Source organism: Tupaia chinensis, unplaced genomic scaffold (genome assembly GCF_000334495.1).
Source record: "Tupaia chinensis unplaced genomic scaffold, TupChi_1.0 Scaffold000602_1, whole genome shotgun sequence".
Lineage (NCBI taxonomy): Eukaryota > Metazoa > Chordata > Mammalia > Scandentia > Tupaiidae > Tupaia > Tupaia belangeri.
The window spans coordinates 659,140-668,828 of NW_006160120.1; the positions used below are offsets into that span (position 1 = coordinate 659,140).

Below are 9,689 nucleotides of genomic sequence, written 5' to 3' on the forward strand. Positions count from 1 at the left end.
GCCCCTGAAGTATTTTTCACTTATCTGGCAGGCCCTGCGTCTTTGAAGAGTTTATCTCACACCCTGTGGAGAGCTTGTGTCTTACCAAGGCCTCCACATTCTAGCCACTTCGCCAGGCCAGTTAGCATGTGCCATCAGGAGAGGAGACCTGCGGTATTCCGTGCGAGTCTAGCCACTCGAAGTCTCTTCAGATCCTGTCAGGAGAGAGGACCCAGAACTGCTGCCAATCCCACCTGCGCGTCACCTGTTCTGGCCCTCTTTCTGATGGGGTGGAGAGAACCCGTCAGCCAGATCAGTAGGCCCGAGCCGTGTGGCCAAGGCTGCACTGATCTGCTCTAGCAAAGGTACCCACCTGGCACAGAGCTGCGTGGAGGTGTCGAGCTGGCCGTGGTCCACGGTCAGCCTCCAGAACGTGTCTGGGATAGCAGGACCCAGAGTGGTGAAGCGGACAAGGCATGAGAAGGCAACCTTCTTAGCATGTCACTCATCAGTGACAGTTTTTTCTGGGATGGATGAGATATTATTTGGACTTACTCTCTTGGCTGGGTTGAGGGGCATTGGTTCAGAGGTTTCTAGTGGCCTCTTCACTCTGAGAGCTCTTGGGGTGAGCCAAGGAATCAGTGTGGGGGCTATGCCACTCACCAGTATGTCTACTCCAACCGAGGGCTGGGAAAATGACCACAGGACTGGCTGTGGGCCTAGCGGACGCCCCCCGCATGTCAGATGGAAGCCATGACTCCATTTTCTTACCATGCTTCCTACGCCCCCAGCAAAATAGGGAAGTTACCTGATGCTTCGAGTCTCTGGGGGTCACTGTCCATCTGGACCTTGCTGATAGCTCTCTCAAGGCCCGTGATCTAACCCTGAGGTTGCAAGCTCCTCCTCCGATCCAGCCTTTCCTTCAGCTACTATTTTTAAATCCCCAAAGTGGCTCAGGTCAGAGTTAAAGACTGTAACTCTTTTGAGGAGTGACCCCATCGGCGACCTGACCAGCGAAGTTAAATTGTGAAAACGTGTATCTTAGCATAGAGGAGATATGGGGTGGGACATTTCTGTGTAAATATGCACAGGAAACAGCCTGGACAGGAATGCAGCAGATGTTAGGCACGCCTGCCTCTCAGTGGCAGTATTACGGGCCATTTCATTTTATTCTTTATACTGAAGGAGTTAAAAATATGCTACTCATGGGACCTGCAGTTGGTGTAATGGCTGTGTCGCTGGACTTCCACGTAGTCGACTGCAGTTTGAGTCCCGAACCCAGTGGCTTAAACTCACACCGGGCACATGTGCATGCGTGTCCAAGATCCCAAGAGGAGAATGGAGAAGGTATTGTGGCATGGCTATTCCCCCTGGGGGGTGATTTCTCGCTTTCTGTCTCTGTTTTTCTGATGAGTGCACATGCTCTATAGCAAAAACCTCTCCAAAAATAAAAATGCCACTCAGGATCAGCAGATGGCGTAATGGTTATGTTGCTGGACTCCCATGGAGTCAACCATGGTTCAAGTCCTGGACCAGGTAGTTCAAAAAAACTCAAACTGGGTGCCTGCGTGTGCATGCCCCAAATCCTGAGAGGATATTGAAGGAGAAGGGATTGTGGGGTGGCTATCCCTCTAGAGGGTGATTTCTTCCTTCTGACTTTCTGTCTCTGGTAAGCGCACACACTCTATAGCAAAAAAATTCTCTCTCAAAAAAAGCCACCCTGGCTCAAAATAGTGACTATTTTGAGTTAAAGGCACTTGAAAAACAGCAGGTACAAGAAGATCTCTGTGAACTTTTCTACTTATTGGAGAGGGTGACATTTCCATGAGAAAGATGCTGTCTTTATACCAGAAGGAAAGTAACATTCTGATCATCCAGGCCCACAGAAATCTGTACAAACAAACCTCCTTAATGGAATCCTCCAATTAGTTACCCTAGCCGAGCCCCCTTGTCTTGTCCTGTTTTCATAGCTTCCTACCCCTTGTCTAATTCAGTATTTAAGCATTAACTTCTGTGTCTTTAACCCTGTATTTCCTTATGAATGCTCCTGTGCTATGCAGAGCTAGGCCTTAAATAAAGTCCTATGTGTTTCTCTTGTTGATTTGTCTTAGGTCAGTTTCATTCTCAAGCCTAGACAGAAAAAACAAACAAACGAAGACTCTGGAAGGGTGGAGGTCGTTCTGCCTCCCTTATGTATTTCCGCGTTTTTGTACTGTGGCAGAGCTATTCTGCCTGGCCGGCAGTTACATGTGTACGTGTGTGTTTTCTCTCCTCTGGAGACAGGTTCCAGAAAATCATCTTGGCATAACTGGATACGGCTGTCAGCTCCCTGCTCTCTGACGGATGGATGTGGGTATTGGACATCACTTAAGACATCTTCCTAGAATAGAATCCTTTTGAATCACCGAAAGTGGCTCCCTCCCTCTGAGAAGTGGGAAAGGGGCCCCACTGGCGGTGGAAAGGGACTTTAGTCAGCCCTTTTGTTAAAAAAAAAAAATTAAACTTGTGCTTGCCACACAACCCGGTAATTGCACTTCTGGGTATCTACTCAAGAGAAATGAAAATGCATGACCATACAAAGGCTTGTGCGTTAATGATCACAGCAGCTTTATTCAGGAAAGCCTCAAACGGGATTTGACCCAAAAGAAATGAACAAGCGAATGAATGGAAGAGCAAATTGTGATGCATTCTCACAATGGAATCCTACTCAGCAATAAAAAGGAACAGGCGATGGATATAGCCAACGACAGCCATGGTAATTATGCCAAGTGAGAGGAGCCAGAAAACAGTTCATAGTGTCTGATTCCACTCCTATACCGTCTTTTCAAAAACTTTAGAATGACATGAAGCAGAACAGTGGCTGCTTAGGGATGGCGAGGAGTGGGAGGGAGGGAGTATGAAGGAGCAGGAGGAAACTTTTACATATTTTTTTTTAAGTTTATTTAATTTTTTCAGGGGCTGGCAGGTGACGTGGTGGTTAAGGTGCTGGACTCACACATGGCTGACTGGTTCAAGTTCCGGACCTGGCGGCTTGCTTTCCCACTCTCCCTCTTTCTCTGTCTCTCTGCTCAAATTGAATACTACTGCTACTAATAATAAATGAAATAATTTTTAAAAATGTATTTAATTTTTTCCATGAGCGAGGAGAGAAACGGGGACACCTTCAACAGGGTTCTCATGCCACAATCCACCCCCAGCCTCAGCCAGCCAGGCTCATCTGGTGTACTTCTGGTGTGCCCAGGAAGACCTTGGGGTGTGGTCCCGGGACCTTCTCATGTGACTTCAGCATTGCTGAGCGTTGGGCCCCTGGTATGCCTTTACACTGGAGGGAATTTGGGGGAATGATCAGAGAAGAACATTAGAATTCACCTTTTCCAGGTGGGGCTGTTCTGAACCATGACAAGATCTCCAGTTAGAAACTGTTAAGGTTGGATAGCGTGGTGGCACAGCCCAGATTCTAGAGAAAGTCTCACATGCCCCAACTTCAAGCACGGGATGGCGATGGTGTCTCTTGACTCACTTCACTTACTTGCCTTTCCCATATTCTAGTGTTGCTTAACTTTGATTTTTTGCTATAGGGTGTATGCACTTACTGGAGAGACAGAGAGAGACAGAGAGAGAGAGGGAGAGAGAGAAATCACCTCCCAGGGGAAACCATGCCACAATCCCTTCTCTAGTCTCCTCTTGGGATTTTGGGCACACACCACATGCACATGGCCTGCATTTTAAGCCACCAGAGTCTGTGTGGTAACCATCACGCCATCTGCTGGTCCTGCTCAACTTTGATTTTTAAAGTTCTAGCTCCCGGAAGGAAACTTTTCATCTTTTTTCACCCTAATTGTCCTCCCCACAAATTTAATCCTGCAGGTATACTGCATATCTGTCCGTGTTCTGCAGTTCTCTGCAGGGCTAGAGACCAATACAATATTAGCTAAGATTTGGGGGGAATCCTGGGAGCCAATTTTGCCCCTCTGTGGGTTGTGTCGACCTGCTGAGAATGCATAACTTACTCCCAATTGAAAAATCAATTAGAGTAGGCAGGAAAAGCGGTACTGTAATTAAAATGTAGAGCTGTGTAACTAGACTCTTTTATGGAAGCGTAGTGACACACATACCCGCGAATAAAGTTACCCCAGCGCTGTGCATTAATGCAGGTTAACGGAAATGGGGAGTGTGTGTGTGGTTGAATTGAGAAAGGGATCTGGCAGGAAGTTTTCCCTCTGGGCGGCGGCAGAGAAGTGGCAGTGATTCGTGTGCGGCTGGAGCCCTCTGCTGGGCATGTCGGGAACACCCTCCAGGAAAGTAAAGGCAGCCCATTCATTCAGCACTGTTGCCCGCATCCGTCATGAGCCTCGGCTGGCTGAGGGCGAGGCTTCCGTTTGAGGCTCCGTGAGGTCTAATAAGTGACTCAGAACCTCAGTGGTAAGTGGTCAAACTGGCATCAGAGTCAGGTTCTGACCTGACTCTGCAGTACCTGAGCCTGGGTCTTACCGTCTAAAGAGGAGTCGCGCCCTGCGTCTCTGAGACAGAAAGGAAGGTCAGGAACAGGGGAGTGGGCGTGTGGGGGAGTCTGGGGTCTCCAGGGCATGTGTGGGTAGTGGTTTCCCTTTCTCCTAGAAGTTGGAGGGGCAGAGTGAGGCGAGGGCCTGCTTTCCAGAGGGCTGTTCTGCGAGACAGAAGCAACCAGGCGGAGGACAGAGGGCCCCTAACGCAGACGTGAGGAACTGGGGGCCCGGGGTTCAGAGGGTGATCCCTTCCCTTGCGCAGTGTAGACAGGGTGTCAGGGCAGGACCTCAGTCTCAGAGGGCTGGCAGGGCACCTACCACAGCTCTACCTAGCAGACAACGCACGAGATCGGGACAGCTCTCTCCAAGCACAGCAAACAGCATGCGGGTTCTCCTGCCCTCAGGTCCCGGGGGCGATGCCATGGCTCAGACGGATGCTACCCAGAGCGGGCTCCGGGAGGCTGAGGAACGCCCAGCAAGGCTCGGCCTACACCGAGCAAGCCGCAAATGTGTGCTGAGGAGGCAGGACAACCCGGTAATTGCACTTCTGGGTATCTACTCAAGAGAAATGAAAATGCATGACCATACAAAGGCTTGTGCGTTAATGATCACAGCAGCTTTATTCAGGAAAGCCTCAAACGGGATTTGACCCAAAAGAAATGAACAAGCGAATGAATGGAAGAGCAAATTGTGATGCATTCTCACCATGGAATCCTACTCAGCAATAAAAAGGAACAGGCGATGGATATAGCCAACGACAGCCATGGTAATTATGCCAAGTGAGAGGAGCCAGAAAACAGTTCATAGTGTCTGATTCCACTCCTATACCGTCTTTTCAAAAACTTTAGAATGACATGAAGCAGAACAGTGGCTGCTTAGGGATGGCGAGGAGTGGGAGGGAGGGAGTATGAAGGAGCAGGAGGAAACTTTTACATATTTTTTTTTAAGTTTATTTAATTTTTTCAGGGGCTGGCAGGTGACGTGGTGGTTAAGGTGCTGGACTCACACATGGCTGACTGGTTCAAGTTCCGGACCTGGCGGCTTGCTTTCCCACTCTCCCTCTTTCTCTGTCTCTCTGCTCAAATTGAATACTACTGCTACTAATAATAAATGAAATAATTTTTAAAAATGTATTTAATTTTTTCCATGAGCGAGGAGAGAAACGGGGACACCTTCAACAGGGTTCTCATGCCACAATCCACCCCCAGCCTCAGCCAGCCAGGCTCATCTGGTGTACTTCTGGTGTGCCCAGGAAGACCTTGGGGTGTGGTCCCGGGACCTTCTCATGTGACTTCAGCATTGCTGAGCGTTGGGCCCCTGGTATGCCTTTACACTGGAGGGAATTTGGGGGAATGATCAGAGAAGAACATTAGAATTCACCTTTTCCAGGTGGGGCTGTTCTGAACCATGACAAGATCTCCAGTTAGAAACTGTTAAGGTTGGATAGCGTGGTGGCACAGCCCAGATTCTAGAGAAAGTCTCACATGCCCCAACTTCAAGCACGGGATGGCGATGGTGTCTCTTGACTCACTTCACTTACTTGCCTTTCCCATATTCTAGTGTTGCTTAACTTTGATTTTTTGCTATAGGGTGTATGCACTTACTGGAGAGACAGAGAGAGACAGAGAGAGAGAGGGAGAGAGAGAAATCACCTCCCAGGGGAAACCATGCCACAATCCCTTCTCTAGTCTCCTCTTGGGATTTTGGGCACACACCACATGCACGAGACAGAGAGAGACAGAGAGAGAGAGGGAGAGAGAGAAATCACCTCCCAGGGGAAACCATGCCACAATCCCTTCTCTAGTCTCCTCTTGGGATTTTGGGCACACACCACATGCACATGGCCTGCATTTTAAGCCACCAGAGTCTGTGTGGTAACCATCACGCCATCTGCTGGTCCTGCTCAACTTTGATTTTTAAAGTTCTAGCTCCCGGAAGGAAACTTTTCATCTTTTTTCACCCTAATTGTCCTCCCCACAAATTTAATCCTGCAGGTATACTGCATATCTGTCCGTGTTCTGCAGTTCTCTGCAGGGCTAGAGACCAATACAATATTAGCTAAGATTTGGGGGGAATCCTGGGAGCCAATTTTGCCCCTCTGTGGGTTGTGTCGACCTGCTGAGAATGCATAACTTACTCCCAATTGAAAAATCAATTAGAGTAGGCAGGAAAAGCGGTACTGTAATTAAAATGTAGAGCTGTGTAACTAGACTCTTTTATGGAAGCGTAGTGACACACATACCCGCGAATAAAGTTACCCCAGCGCTGTGCATTAATGCAGGTTAACGGAAATGGGGAGTGTGTGTGTGGTTGAATTGAGAAAGGGATCTGGCAGGAAGTTTTCCCTCTGGGCGGCGGCAGAGAAGTGGCAGTGATTCGTGTGCGGCTGGAGCCCTCTGCTGGGCATGTCGGGAACACCCTCCAGGAAAGTAAAGGCAGCCCATTCATTCAGCACTGTTGCCCGCATCCGTCATGAGCCTCGGCTGGCTGAGGGCGAGGCTTCCGTTTGAGGCTCCGTGAGGTCTAATAAGTGACTCAGAACCTCAGTGGTAAGTGGTCAAACTGGCATCAGAGTCAGGTTCTGACCTGACTCTGCAGTACCTGAGCCTGGGTCTTACCGTCTAAAGAGGAGTCGCGCCCTGCGTCTCTGAGACAGAAAGGAAGGTCAGGAACAGGGGAGTGGGCGTGTGGGGGAGTCTGGGGTCTCCAGGGCATGTGTGGGTAGTGGTTTCCCTTTCTCCTAGAAGTTGGAGGGGCAGAGTGAGGCGAGGGCCTGCTTTCCAGAGGGCTGTTCTGCGAGACAGAAGCAACCAGGCGGAGGACAGAGGGCCCCTAACGCAGACGTGAGGAACTGGGGGCCCGGGGTTCAGAGGGTGATCCCTTCCCTTGCGCAGTGTAGACAGGGTGTCAGGGCAGGACCTCAGTCTCAGAGGGCTGGCAGGGCACCTACCACAGCTCTACCTAGCAGACAACGCACGAGATCGGGACAGCTCTCTCCAAGCACAGCAAACAGCATGCGGGTTCTCCTGCCCTCAGGTCCCGGGGGCGATGCCATGGCTCAGACGGATGCTACCCAGAGCGGGCTCCGGGAGGCTGAGGAACGCCCAGCAAGGCTCGGCCTACACCGAGCAAGCCGCAAATGTGTGCTGAGGAGCCAGGAGCCTGCCCCTCCCCGAGTCAGGCAGAGGCCTCCTCACTGCACAGCTGCCTGAGGACTGGCTCCTGCTTTCCTAGTACCTGAGCAATAAGGAGCAACCAGAGGCTTCACCCAGTGGTGGGGAAAGAACCGGCCCTACAGTAAAGACTGAAAATAACACAGCGGTTTCAAATGCCCTCCACTCGCATTTGGTCAGGACCCAGCAGGAACAGTCTCGCTGGGGAGCAGCAGAGCCCTGTGCACCTGCAGCCCTCAGAGCAGGAGGCCCAAATGGAGACCATCCTTACCCAGATGAGCCGAGAAGCCACACCTGCCCCCTCCACCTCAGCAGTGCATCGTGTCCTCCCCGCCTCCAAGTTCAGCTTTACTCAAAAGGAGGCCGACTGAGAGAGCCATCCCAAATGTGTCTGAGTTCTCAGCTCACAGGTCTGAGAAGTCTTGGAATTTGATTTAGTTTATCCGAGGGGAACAGATTAGGTCTTCTTTGTCAAGCAGAATGGAGACTCAGAGGCAGAAATGAAATTGTTATAGAAAGAAAATCACGTTGGAGGAGCAGGGATACACATATGATTTTAAAAACCTGTACTTACTACATACAGGCCTCAGTGCTGTGGGCGGTGTGGTTTCTTTTTTTTCCTCTTCCCCTCCCCATCCCAGAAGTAACTGCTAACCCACATTGCGTGTGAGTCATTCCCAAGATCTTTTTTAAAATTAAACTTTTATTTTGAGATCATCGTAGATGTGCATGCATTGGTAAGAAGAGAGACAGGAAGACCCTGTATGCCCTTTCCACAGTACCGTCCAGGGGGGACGTCTTGATGTCTACTTGTGACAGTATCACAGCTAGGGCACTGATCACCACCCAGTCACAGGGAACATCCCCGCCACCACCAGGGGGCCGCTTCCTCCTTAACCCTGCCAATCACCCCTCCGTTCTCCATTTCTAGAATTCCATCGTTTCAAGGATGCTATGTAAATGAATGACACGGTATGTGACTTTTGGGAATTGGCTTTTTCTTTCCTCAGCACAGTTCTCCTGAGTTTCTTGCAGGCATTGCTCACGCCAGTGATTCACTCCTAGGTAGTGTGGAGCGGTCCTCCACTGGAGGCCTGCGCTACGGTTCATTTCACCACAGACCAGCTGGAGGACATCCAGGCTGTCTCCAGTTTGTGGCGGTTACAAATCCAGCTGCTATGCACATTCCTGTCCGTATGTAGGTGTGAACATAAATCTTCATTTCTCTGGGATAAATGCCCAGGAAGGTAATGGCTGAGTCATACGGCAGTTGCAAATTCAGTTTTGAAAGAAACTGCCAAACTGTTTTACGGAGTGGCTCTACCATTTTACAAGTTCACTAACATGTGAGTGGTCCAGTTTCTCCACATCCTCACTAGCATTTGGTGTTGTCGCAATTTATTATTTTAGCCACTTTTGTAGGCATGCAGCGGTGGCTCATTGTGTTTTTAATTTGCATGTTCCTAATGGATAATGTTAAATATCTTTCCATTGCTTATTCACTGTCTGTATAACTTTTTAAAGAAAATGTCCCCTCATGTTTTTTTGCTCATTTTCGAATAATTCTCATTTCCTGAGAATTATTTATTTATTTATTTATTTATTCTTCTTTTACAAGACAGAGAGAAGGAAAGAGGAGAGACAGGGAGAGAGAAGGAAGGGGAGAGACATAGAGAAGGGTATTTTGGACAACGTCTTGCTGTGTCATGATTCTCCTGCCCCAGCCCCCTAACTAGCAAGACATGTGCAACCATGCTGTGAGTTCAGCTGGGCCCAGGAACTGAACTTGCACCTCCCATGTGGCTTCCAGCCTCTCAAGCAGTGGTACTATCTTTGTGACACGTGTGTGTGCCATGATGGCTGGGCCTTGAGAATTCTTTATACATTCTATATAGAGCTAATTCTTGTAGATATGGTTTGCAAATATTTTATGTCTGTCTTTTCATCCTTTTTTGCTGGTCAAAAATTTTAATTTTCATGAAATCCAGTTTTAAAATTTTTTTGAGAGGGCAGGAAAAAGGGGAGGGAGGGA

The 9,689-nt window shown here is 49.2% G+C and overlaps 1 pseudogene; it reads right to left on the bottom strand.

Annotated features, from left to right (window-relative positions):
- Window positions 1-240: 240 nt before the first annotated feature.
- LOC114009687 (zinc finger protein 248-like) overlaps window positions 241-9,689 on the bottom strand; it is a 40,643-nt pseudogene continuing 31,194 nt past the window's right edge.